The sequence below is a fragment of the Hydra vulgaris genome, chromosome 15, assembly GCF_038396675.1.
Source record: "Hydra vulgaris chromosome 15, alternate assembly HydraT2T_AEP".
Lineage (NCBI taxonomy): Eukaryota > Metazoa > Cnidaria > Hydrozoa > Anthoathecata > Hydridae > Hydra > Hydra vulgaris.
In genome coordinates, this window is record NC_088934.1 from 56,603,508 (window position 1) to 56,616,542 (window position 13,035).

Genomic DNA, 13,035 nt, shown 5'->3' on the forward strand with positions numbered 1-13,035 from the left:
TAGGTAATTACTTAATTTATAAAAGTTTAAAGTATTTTAACAGCAAAAATTTAGTTTTTGCGATATATATATATATATATATATATATATATATATATATATATATATATGTGTATATTTATATATATATATATATATATATATATATTTATTTATTTATATATATATATATATGTATATATATATATATATAAATATATATATATATATATATATATATATATGTATATATATATATATATATATATATATATATATATATATATATATATATATATATAAATACAGTGCCGGTGTTAGCACTACCAGCGCCCTGAGCGAGATATCTACATCGCCTCAAGCTCAATTTAACCCCATTCAAAAAATAAGCCAAGGGTAAAATAACCAATTAGTTTCGCCTCTTTATATTCGGCGCCCTGGGCCCTCGCCCAATCAAGCCCTACCCTAATGCCACCACTGTATATATGTATATATATATATATATATATATATATATATATATATATATAGATATATATATATATATATATATATATATATATATATATATATATCTTTGTTAAACTTATATTTAAAAGGTGAATCAAAGAACTCAATTCCCATAGGAATTATAGTTTAGAATGTTTAAAACGGTATTTGATATATTTTTAAACTCTCGCGATAATAATATACTTTATGTTAGTTATGATGAGTTAATTCTTCTATTCTTATTAGTTAAAATAATATACAGATGTTAAATAAAATTTATCATCGTTTAAAAAGTAATAACAATAAAATTATTATGATCTCATTAGATTGGTTACATGAATAAGATAGTCCCTACAAAGCGGAAAGAGTCTTCATTAAACATGTCATGCTTTGAGATTGATTTCGTTTAAAAAATATCATTAAATTATGGACATATTTTGCTGACTTATTTTATTTATTCCAAATAAGTGTTGCAGTATGTTAATTTACATATGTATATATATATATATACAGTGGCGGCGTTAGGGTAGGGCCTGGTTGGGCGATGGCCCAGGGCGCCGTATATAAAGGGGCGAAACTAATTGGTTATTTTACCCTTTGCCATTTTTTTGAATGGGGTTAAATTGAGCTAGGGGCGCCGTAGAAATCTCGCCCAGGGCGCTGGTAGTGCTAAAACCGGCACTGTGTATATATATATATATATATATATATATATATATATATATATATATATATATATATATATATATATATATATATATGGGTACTTCCATTTTAAACTTAGGGTAGATTGGAGCAATATGTGTACCTAGGTAATATAAGCATACTTTAAGCTTACTTATATGTAAGCGGTGAAATTAAAGCTGCTTTTTATTTTTTGAGTCAAATTTATTTGGTTATAACAGGAATCAGTACACTTAGCGTATATATATATATGTATATAAATATATATATATATATATATATATATATATATATATATATATATATATATATATATATATATATATATATATATATATATATATATACAGTGCCGGTTTTAGCACTACCAGCGCCCTGGGCGAGATATCTACGGCGCCCCTAGCTCAATTTAACCCCATTCAAAAAACAAGCCAAGGGTAAAATAACCAATTAGTTTCGCCCCTTTATATTAGACGCCCTGGACCATCGCCCAATCAAGCCCTACCCTAATGCCAGCACTGTATATATATACATATATATATATATATATATATATATATATATATATATATATATATATATATATATATATTTATATATATATATATCTTTGTTAAACTTATATTTAAAAGGTGAATTAAAGAACTCAATTCCCATAGGAATTATAGTTTAGAATGTTTAAAGCGGTATTTGAAACATTTGTAAACTCTCACGATAATAATATACTTTATGTTAGTTATGATGAGTTAATTCTTCTATTCTTATTAGTTAAAAATAGATAGATCTTAAATAAAATTTATCATCGTTTAAAAATTAATTACAATAAAATTATTATGATGTCACTAGATTGGTCACATGAATAAGAACGTCCCTACAAAGCGGAAAGAGTCTTCATTAAACATGTCATGTTTTGAGATTAATTTCGTTTTAAAAATATTGTTAAATTATGGACATATTTTGCTGACTTGTTTTATTTATTCCAAATAAGTGTTGCAGTATGTTAATTTACATATGTGTATATATATATATATATATATATATATATATATATATATATATATATATATACAGTGGCGGCGTTAGGGTAGGGCCTGGTTGGGCGATGGCCCAGGGCGCCAAATATAAAGGGGCGAAACTAATTGGTTATTTTACCCTTTTGCTTTTTATTTGAATGGGGTTAAATTGAGCTAAGGGGCGCCGTAGAAATCTCGCCCAGGGCGCTGGTAGTGCTAAAACCGGCACTGTATATAAAGTTTTTTTTTTTTTTTTTTTTTAGGTGCCCCAAGAAGTCCAGAAGTTCTTGTCACAGAGCACCGCGGAAGTGCATTTAACCGGGAAGTTCAAGCCTCTTTCCTTACCGTGACGCGAAAATTTGTCCAGAGCTCGATTCGAACCTGGATCTCCTGCTTATAAAGCAAGCGTTCTAACCACTGCGCCACGGCCGCTCAGATATATATATATATATATATATATATATATATATATATATATATATATATATATATATATATATATATATATATATATATATATATACATATATATATATATATATATATATATATATATATATATATATATATATATATATATATATATATATATATATATATATATATATATATATATATATATATATATATGGGTAATTCCATTTTAAACTTAGGGTAGATTAGAGCAATATGAGTACCTAGGTAATATAAGCATACTTTAAGCTTACTTATATGTAAGCGGTGAAATTAAAGCTGCTTTTTATTTTTTGAGTCAAATTTGTTTTGTGATAACAGGAATCAGTACACTTAGCGTTAATTTATATGCAGCAATTAGCGGCCATCTAGTGGCGTCCCGAAGAGAAAGGATAATTGGCACATATTCTATAAATGAGGGCTGCTTTTATCGTGTTTATGTTATAAAATAGGGCTTGCAAATCCATTAATTGCCAACTGTTATAATAATTTCATTTTAAAGGACAGTTTCTTTTAAGATTTTAAATTTGTTAATCCATTTTTTAATGAATTTTTCCTAATTTCCTTAAGTATGCCAAAATTACCATATTAAGTCGCTAATTTCGTCATATTTGGGTATTTTGTCATGCAAGTTTTACATAAAATTTTTAAAATTCTGAAACAAATTTTTGACTGTTGTATTATAGAAATATCTACAGAGCATCGATATGCATGTCTTATATGCCCTATAAAAGCAATTATTGTCTATAAACAATAAAATAGCTTTACACATCAAAATTTCTCAACTTTTTCTTGTTACATAAGCTAAAATATGTTTTATGAATTGCGTAGTTATAATTTTCACATAAAATGTTATACATTTATTTTTGTTACCTTATTTTTATTTTTGTAGTTGTTGCTATTATGTTTATATACTAAGTTTAATATTTAGTTTTATTATATTCTACAAACATAAAAGTTAATAATAATATAGTATAAGTAAAAGCAGTTTCATTAAAAAAATAAAAAATGTCTATATATTTTCATTCCGTAAATAAGGCACAACAATCTGCGGTTGGAAGTGAAATGTTAAACTCAAAATGGTTTTACGATACTTTTTGCGAGTTACACACGTTCTAAATAAGTTTCAATTTTAAAAAAACAAAAGCGGGTATTTATTGCTACGTTTTGCTGTTGATATAAAATGAGATTTATAACGAAGATACAAACACTTTGTATATTTTGGGAAATAACATTTTTCAAGTCAAAAATATTTATTATATTTCAAATTTTGAATTCTTTAAATAAAAATTAATATCTGTAAAGCCTTCTATATACTTTTCATACTCTATAGATGATATATGAGCACCATGTATCTTTTTACGAAAAAATTATAAACCCTTCGGTTACCCACTGCCACATGGCTCCCAGGTGAAGCCCTTTATGACAGTGGGTAAACAAAATCAAAGATTGAAAGAATAATAAATAAAAAGATCCTCAATTTTATTGTGGAGCCCCTTATGCGTGAGGGCAACCAAACAAAAGGGGCCCAATGATAAAATTGCGCACACGGTTCTGGGTGTGCTATGCCAATAATACGGTACTAACGGTATATTTGATTGCTTTTTTACCACAGCAGTTGTTTTACTACGAAATTTAACACCTTTTTTACGTTGACTGAAATAAAACACAGAGCAGAAACATGACAAAAATAGTTTTTTTAAATAAAAAATAAATTAATACGAGTAGTTGGTAATACAATCATAACAAGTATATTGTTTTAATCTAAAGTGTTAAGCTATATTTTTTTGGAAACAAATTGAACTTTCTGAGAAACAAAAATTATGTTCTGACATACCATCAAATAAAAAGCATAAAAATAAATTATCCTGAACAGATACAAGAATTTCTCAGCGGAATACACAACAATGCTCTTAGTAACTTAAAGTCAAGACATGATATTGAGAGTCATTTTCTAGCAATAAATTACATTCCTAGTTACAAAAAAATAAAACAGGAAAGGTATTTTTAAAAACTTTATTTATATATATATATATATATATATATATATATATATATATATATATATATATATATATATATATATATATATATATATATATATATATATATATATATATATATATATATATATATAAAGTTTTTAAAAGCATTTTTATTTGTATATATATATATATATATATATATATATATATATATATATATATGTATATATATATATATATATATATATATATATATATATGTATATATATATATATATATATATATATATATATATATATATATATATATATATATATATATATATATATATATATCATCAAAATTAGTTTTATTTAAAAACAATAAAAATAAAAATATCAATAATAATAAAAGAGTATAAACAACAATAATAAAACAATACATTGATTTAACTATTTTTATATATCCAACTTGTAACTTATTTAATATAATTGCCTATTTAATATAATAAACTTATTTAAAAATAGATGCAACTGCATTTAACTAATGGCATCGGTTAATATTAATTAAAAAAAAAAGGATTGCACAAGAACTTTGACAAGACAAAGGGGTTAATGATTGGGTTCAATTACGCGTTTTAAATGAGAAACCATCAAAGTTTGAATTTATTCATTTCCAATTTATTCATAACTAGTTAGATAATTTTAAAAGGTTTAATGACCATAGCAACTGTATTTCTTTTGATCCGTCAAATTTATCTGAGGAAAATACAGAGTTATTTAGAAGCTTATGTGAAATTTACTGTAGCGACAAAGATGCTAATAAAAGACGCATTTCTATTTTTATTTGAGAAACAGATTAGACCATGCATTTCTAATCTGTCTATACTCTACAAAACCTATTTGAATCTTCTTGTTTTACGTGCTAATGAGGAGAGATGTTTCAGTTGACTAAAGGCTATCAAAAATTATTTGCGATCAACATTGACATAGTGTTCCCCTGCGACCCTCTGGGTAAATTTTGGTTTAGTCCAATTTTTTTTGCTGGCCATTACTATTAGGTTTGAAAATAATGTTTGAGACTATTTTTTAAAATCAAAACTAACTGCTAAGCATAAAAACTCCTAGTTTATTGCTTTAAATATCTTTGAAAAAAGTGATGTCATTTACGCCATTTTTTTCATTAGGTTTTTAAAGTTAATCATAAAAAAATCATTTTCATGATTAGTTTTACCGTAAACGGGAAATTTGGTTTTTAATTTGTGCTGGAAAATTTTTGCATTTGAAGGAAATAGACAGGTTATCCATATTAAATTCAAAACCTGACAAATAAAATGTGAGAGATGCTTTTGATTAAATGTTTTAAATTATTTAAAACTTTTTGGTCATTTTTTGTTTTGTCTTAAATTTTCTATATTTCAAAAAATTTTAATAGTAGTTTTAAAAATCAGTTCGGTGAGAAATGGCAGAATATTCAACATAATATCAGGAATAGAATACACCAAAAACAAGTTTATTTATGCTCAACCCTTTTTGGAACAAATGAACGCACTAAATATATTTCAAATAAATATTTTTCAAAATATACTTTTCATATTTAAATATAAACTAAGTTTGGTTCAAGAACATTTTTTAACGCACTTTTTTAAAAACAATATAAATAAATACAAAACAAGAGCAACAGGCAACTTTAAGATACCTTTTGAAACAACAAGATTCATAAATCTCATAATTCTCAATTACATATCGTGGTCCCTATTTATTCAACAAATCACTAACCAAAAACGAATCACTATTAAACTAAAAAAACGAACACTCTCTGAAAATAAAGCTAAAAACTATAATAATCAAATTTAACAACTATAAGGAATTTTTTTAAATTTAAATTTTTTTAAATTTAAAACAAAAAATAAATGTAACTTAACTTTTAATACAAATCGATAAAAAAAAAATATTAATAACAAGGATATATGTAACAAATACATATATACCACGTATGCAACGGATTTTTTATGTATATTACACGTCTTTAAATAAGGTACTTGATGACAAGACTGACTTATGTCTTTTGCGAGCTTCCTATAACTACAAATAAGTAATTTTTTTTTTATCAATCTTACACAAATTTCGTTTTTATCATATTTATACACTAACATTATTTTGAAATGTATTTTGAAATAAACTTATAGTGAAATATCTTAACACTCCTCCAAAAAATCAGCAGATTTATTTTTATTTATAGTATTTTTTATTTTAATTGGAATAATATAGAGATATATTTTTCGGATTATTTTTACGCACACGTTATTATATTGTTGTAATTGGTATTTATTTTAATCATGTCTCGGAGGTGTTTGCAACTATATATGTCTCGGTTGCAACTATATATGTCTCGGAGGTGTTTGCAACTACTTTTATTTACTTCGCATATTTCGAACTTTATATTTATGATTTATATTTGTATATCTTTACCGCCAATCTGTGATTGGTTACTTGTAAATACTTTGTAGTTGTAAAATAAACATGTATAAAAAAAAATAAAATAAAAATATGTGCATGCTGCTCAGAGATATTTGGTAAAAAAACTGACATAGTTTTAAAGACCACTCCGGGATTGAAAACTTTAAATTACATAAGGTTACATTTTATATATCTTGTAAAGTAAATTAAAAGTAATCTATATAAAATAATTAAGTAAATTTACTTATATTCTACAATGACTTCGAGAGGGTCTTGTACAACAGTAATGCAAAAAATTAAAGTCTAGAATTGCTAGAAGCATATAAAGCTGAAGCATAGCAGTAAGAAGACGCAAATACCCATGGGAGACTCGAAAAGGTTGACTATTTGAAAGGCATAATTGGCATAATTATTCGTTCCTTTTACAGGTTTTTGAGTAAAAGTTTTTATTATTTAAAACTCAGGATGGAAATTTTAAACCAGTCCTAGATGATAGGGACTACAACCCCATGTCCCATAGATTTAGGAGCTCCGAAATTTTTCAAGAAGATACTTTACTTTTGTAAGGTTTTTTCGCCACTTTAGTAAGAAAAAAGGCCACCTGCTAAAAAGTATCCCCAGACACTGCAAGTCTTAACCCGGCACTGGTTTTAAGAAATACGGAGTTTTATGGGCGAAAAAAAACTTTGAACTATTTATGTAACTGTCTTTGTCTGCGCTTAGTATCAGTGGCTTAACTACAGCAAGGCCTCTTTAAGCAACCTTTACTGTCCCTCAAGCAATTAGGCCAAGGGCCGAGAGGTTTAGGAGCCTGTAGATGTATTTAAAGAGTTTTTTTTTTTTTTTTTTTAATAAATTTATTATTATAATAGTAAAGTTATATAGTTAAGTTATTGTAAAGGATTTGTAATAGTAAGTTACATAGAAAGTTTATTGTTCCAGAGAAACAGAAATTGGACACCTGGACCAATATCCCTACTGGCCGAAAATATTTTGCTACACCACTGTGTAATATCCATTTTTTTTTTTATTTTTTTTTATTTTTGTAATTATTTATCTTGCCGTTTAAAAATGTTTACATTGCAAATACATTTATATAAACTAATGGCTGGAGCAATAAGAAGGCGTTATCAGCCTTATCACCGAGCCCCATTTAAAAAAAAACATAATAGCAATAAATTCTACATTACCGTAACGTAAAAATATATATAAAATAACAAATAGAAATGAAAACCAAAAATAACCAATATAGTAAGAAATAAAAAGTGTTTTTTTTTTTTGTTTTTTTTTTTGTTTTAAGAAGTGTTGAAAACAATTCCTAAAATGTTTAACAAAATATTGATAAAAATTCAAAAAGTCAAAAAAATAAAATTTCTTGAGGATAAAAGACAACAAGAAATGAAATTTCATAATTAATATAATCACTAGATAAATTATTAACATCATCAATGATATTTTATATATATGTTTTTTTATTTTAAATATTTTGTATTAATTTATATTAATCACTGATACAATTAAATCTATTTTTTATATGACTGTTTTTAGTTTAAAATAAACATTTAAAGTTGGATATATCCATGAATAATAATAATCGTTTTGATCGTCCTTAAATTGCTCTTATGTAGTTTGTTTATTGTTAACAATATCTGGAATTTTTTTCCACAGATTAGATCCGCGGTATTTAATTGAATAGGAAGTTAATCTTTATCTATATTTTGGAACAATAAAATTGTTATCTGAAAACTTTATTGAGTATTTATGGTTAATTTTATTAAAATAAGATTGAAATATTTTTGAAGATAATCCATTTTTTGTTTTAAACATAAATAATAAAACTTGGTGTAAATTGGGTTTATACACATTTAAAACACCGAGCACACGAAGAAGTGGTTCGCAAGGAACACTCCTGTCGGCTCCAAATACTATTCTGCACGCATGTTTTTGTTTGTTGTAGATTTTCTTTAGTTTTTTATGGTTAATACTACCCCACACAATAATACAATAAGACAAATAACTATGGATAAAGGCAAAATACAATTTTTTCAGGGATGATGTATTTAGAAAAGGTTTAGTCCTAAACATCATTGCAATATTTTTTGAGATTTTTTTTTCAATACTATTTATATGTGAATACCACTGTAAATTTTCATCCAATTTTACTCCTAAAAAATTTATGAATGATTCTCTTTTAATAAAAGTGTTATTAATTTTAAGATCTGGTAATTTAAAAGGAATATTTTGTGATTTACTTACTTTATGAAAAAGTATTTATTTTGTTTTATCCGCATTTAGTGAAAGTTTATTACTTTCAAACCACTTACTAACTTTACATAGCTGTTCGTTAACTATTTTAAAAAGTGATATAACATCTCTGTGAGAAAAAAAAAAAGATTAGAATCATCAGCAAACAAAATTAGGTCTAAACGATTTGTTGATAAGTATAAGTCGTTTATGTACATGTTTATAACAGGAATAAAAGGGGTCCTAAGATAGATCCCTGAGGAACCCAGCAAGTTATGGAGTATGGAATTGTATTTGTTTGATCATAGTATAAAAAATTGCTTTCTGTTTGTCAGATAATCTTTGAACCAAAGTAAGTTTTTATTTTTCACTCCGTAGTTTTCGAGTTTTGTTATTAGAATACAGTGATTTACGGTATCAAAAGCTTTGGACAGATCAATGAAAACTCCTAATGTAAAACAGTCTAAAGCGTCAGATATTTGATTGGAAATTTCAACTACTGCGTGTTCAGTAGAATTTTTTTTTTAAAGCCAAATTGTTTGCACAACAACATATCATTCTCAGTTAGAGGATTATAAATTCTGTGATACATTATTCTTTCTAACAATTTTGAGAAACATGGTAATATTGATATAGGCCTGTAATTTAAAATATTTGACTTATCTCCAGATTTAAAAATTGGTGTAATGCGGTCAATTTTTAACTTATCAGGAACAATACCTGACTTTAATGTGAGAATGAAAATGTGAAATAAGGAAGGTTCAATGACGTCAAATACTGATTTTACAATATCGACACTAATTTTATCAAAACCTTCACTTTTTTTACTTTTGAGACTGCTAAAAGCAGTTCTCAACTCAATCAGTTTTAAATCAGTTTTATTCATAAATTTATCATAAGTTTTTAAGTATGAATCGAATGGAATGGAATTATTAAGAATTTTAGAGGCCAAATTTGGGCCATTATTAACAAAGTAGTTGTTTAGTTCTTCAGCTATAATTGATTTTTCATAAACTAACTTTCCATTAATTAAAAGATTTTTTGGCAGCGTGCTTTTGTTGTAACTATTTTTTCCAATTAAATCCTTAAAAAATCCTTAAATTTAATTCCATATTTTTTTAGTGTTTCCTTCGGTTTTTTCTAATAACTGAGCATAATAAAGTTTTTTTGAGTATTTTTTGGTTTTTTCAAATATATTTTTATAATCTTTGCAAATTTTTTCATTTCTATAAGAGTTTTTTTTAAGATATTTTATATGTAATTTTTCTTTCTTTTTTGAGGAATTTAGTAAACCTTTAGACATCCACGAAGTTTGGAGCGACTTATTATTTATAATTTTTTTTATTTCTGGAAACGCTATTTCATATTGTTTGCAAAATTGATTAAGAAACAATTCATATGCATTATTAGCATCATTTGATTGCAGTACTAGATCCCAATCAACGCAATTTTGTAAACAGTTTTTAAACTTTTTTAAGGAGTTTTCATTGATCTGTCGCCGAATTAAGGTGGATTTTGTGGAAATATTGTTTATTAAAAGGTTATTTGTAGCTAAGAATGTAGGAAAATGATCCGAAATATTGGTCTGTATTACACCTGTGTAAAGAGGGTCATTATGAAAGTTGTTAGTTATGATGTCATCAAGTAGAGTAGAAGACCTATTTGTTATTCTTGTAGATTTGTTTATTGTTGGGATAAGGTTATTTTGTAGAAGAGTGTTTATAAAATTCTTAACATTAATATTTGAGGCATAGTTAATCAGGTTAATGTTAAAATCTCCGACCATATAAATATGATTTTTTTTTTATTTATAATTTTGTTCGGAAATGTTTTAAGATGAGTTTTAAATTTTTTTAAGTTTCCAGATGGCGGTCTATAAGTAGTATTGATAATTGTGTTTCTTTCTGCATTATTTACTAATTCAATGCACAAAGACTCACAATCTGTTTCATTGACGCAGAGATCGTTACGTAAGACAAAATTTATTGAATTGTGGATATAAATACAAACGCCCCCACCTGCATTTACTTCACGTGCTTGATGAAGTGATATGTAATTAATTAGTTTAAATTCATAATTTGTTTCACCGCATTTACACCAAGTTTCTGTCAGAAATAATTTTAAAATTGTGTTTAATTGTATCCAATAATATTTTTAATTTTTCAAAGTTTTTATTTAAACTTCGAATATTGATATTTAAAATTGAAAAAGTGTTTTTAGTTTTTCTTAGATATTGTAATGATTCAGAAACAGAAGTGTATTGACTTTTTAGCATTTTGTGACTAAAATAATTTGAATCAGTGCCGTTATCATCGATGATGTCATTTTCATTTGAAGATTTAAATATGAAATTTTCCTTCATTTTTAAAACAGTTTAAATTAAATATACATAGTAATAATGAAAATAAAATTGCATTAATTAATGACAAATATTATAAAACTTATTGTTTTTTGTTTTTGCATCCCAATCGCGAATTATCAATTTATCGTAAGATATGAAGGCAAACTTACCAGCCGCTCTTTCAATTTTCATTTTTTCCCATAAATCTTTCCGGATTTGTGTCGTTTTAAAACAGAAGTCTTCGTTTATATACACATTTTTCATTTTTAGTTTACTCGACTTCCTCAAAATTTCGACTTTATCTTTATAATCTAAAAGTTTTATTACTATTGTTCTTGGCTTTTAAATTCTTTGCTGCCAGTTCTATGGGCCCGCTCATTTTGACATTATTAACAGATGAGATATCTTCAAAAACCTTTTTTACCTTTATTTCGCTTTCCTCCCAGCTTTCACCTTCATTTTCATCAATTCCATCTACTCTTACATTATTACGTCTCGACCGATCTTCTATCTCCCTTAACTTTTCTTGTATGCGTATACTTTCTGAATTGTTTTCTTTATTGCTAACTTTTGCTTTCATAACTTTTTCATCAATTAGTTGTTCTTGAAAATTCAAACTAAGTTTTAAATCGTCGATGTTTTTTTCTACTTTTTCCAATCTGTCGTTAAATATTTTTAAGTTTCCACTAATAATACTAATAAAAACTTTTTCTTGTTGCTTTAACATCAGTTCAAATTCTTTTTTGTAATCTTCAAACAATTTTGTTATTTCTAATAATGTAACTACCATATTATATAAAAATTCTTAATTTTCTTAGAAAAATAAATATAAACAAATTTAGCTTTAACAAAGTTGTTTGAAAAAAAACACGTCCGCTCGCGATGATAATAAAAGGGCAAAAAAAAGAAAAAATAAATATGACCGGAGCTGTAGCTAAGCAATGATTTGTACGTAGATTAAGAAATAAAACTTGTGGTGATTGGAGCCCGGAAAAAGACAGCTCCAAAACACTTAATTTAAATTGACAGGTTTTAAAATTCAAAATTGAATGGTTATGATTATATAAAGTTTAGACCTAATCCGAACAAGGTGATTGTTTCAACATTTTCCTAAACATTCTAATGTGATGTTAAACAAGAGGATTCTTAAATTTGGCACTTTAGTATGTTTTATTTACCAAAAGTATATTTATTAGCCAAAACCATTGGTTTTTCATAATTATAATAATATTACGTCTCAGAGTTTACGCAAGTAGACATCATTATATTATTGGTTACCATAAAGTCTTTAAATGAGTTTAATATGGTTTTTAACAACACATTAAAAGACCTCATTTGTACGTAGCTATTAATAATACTATTAGTTAATGATGCTGTTGATTAAGTAACTTGAATGGGTTTGGTGATA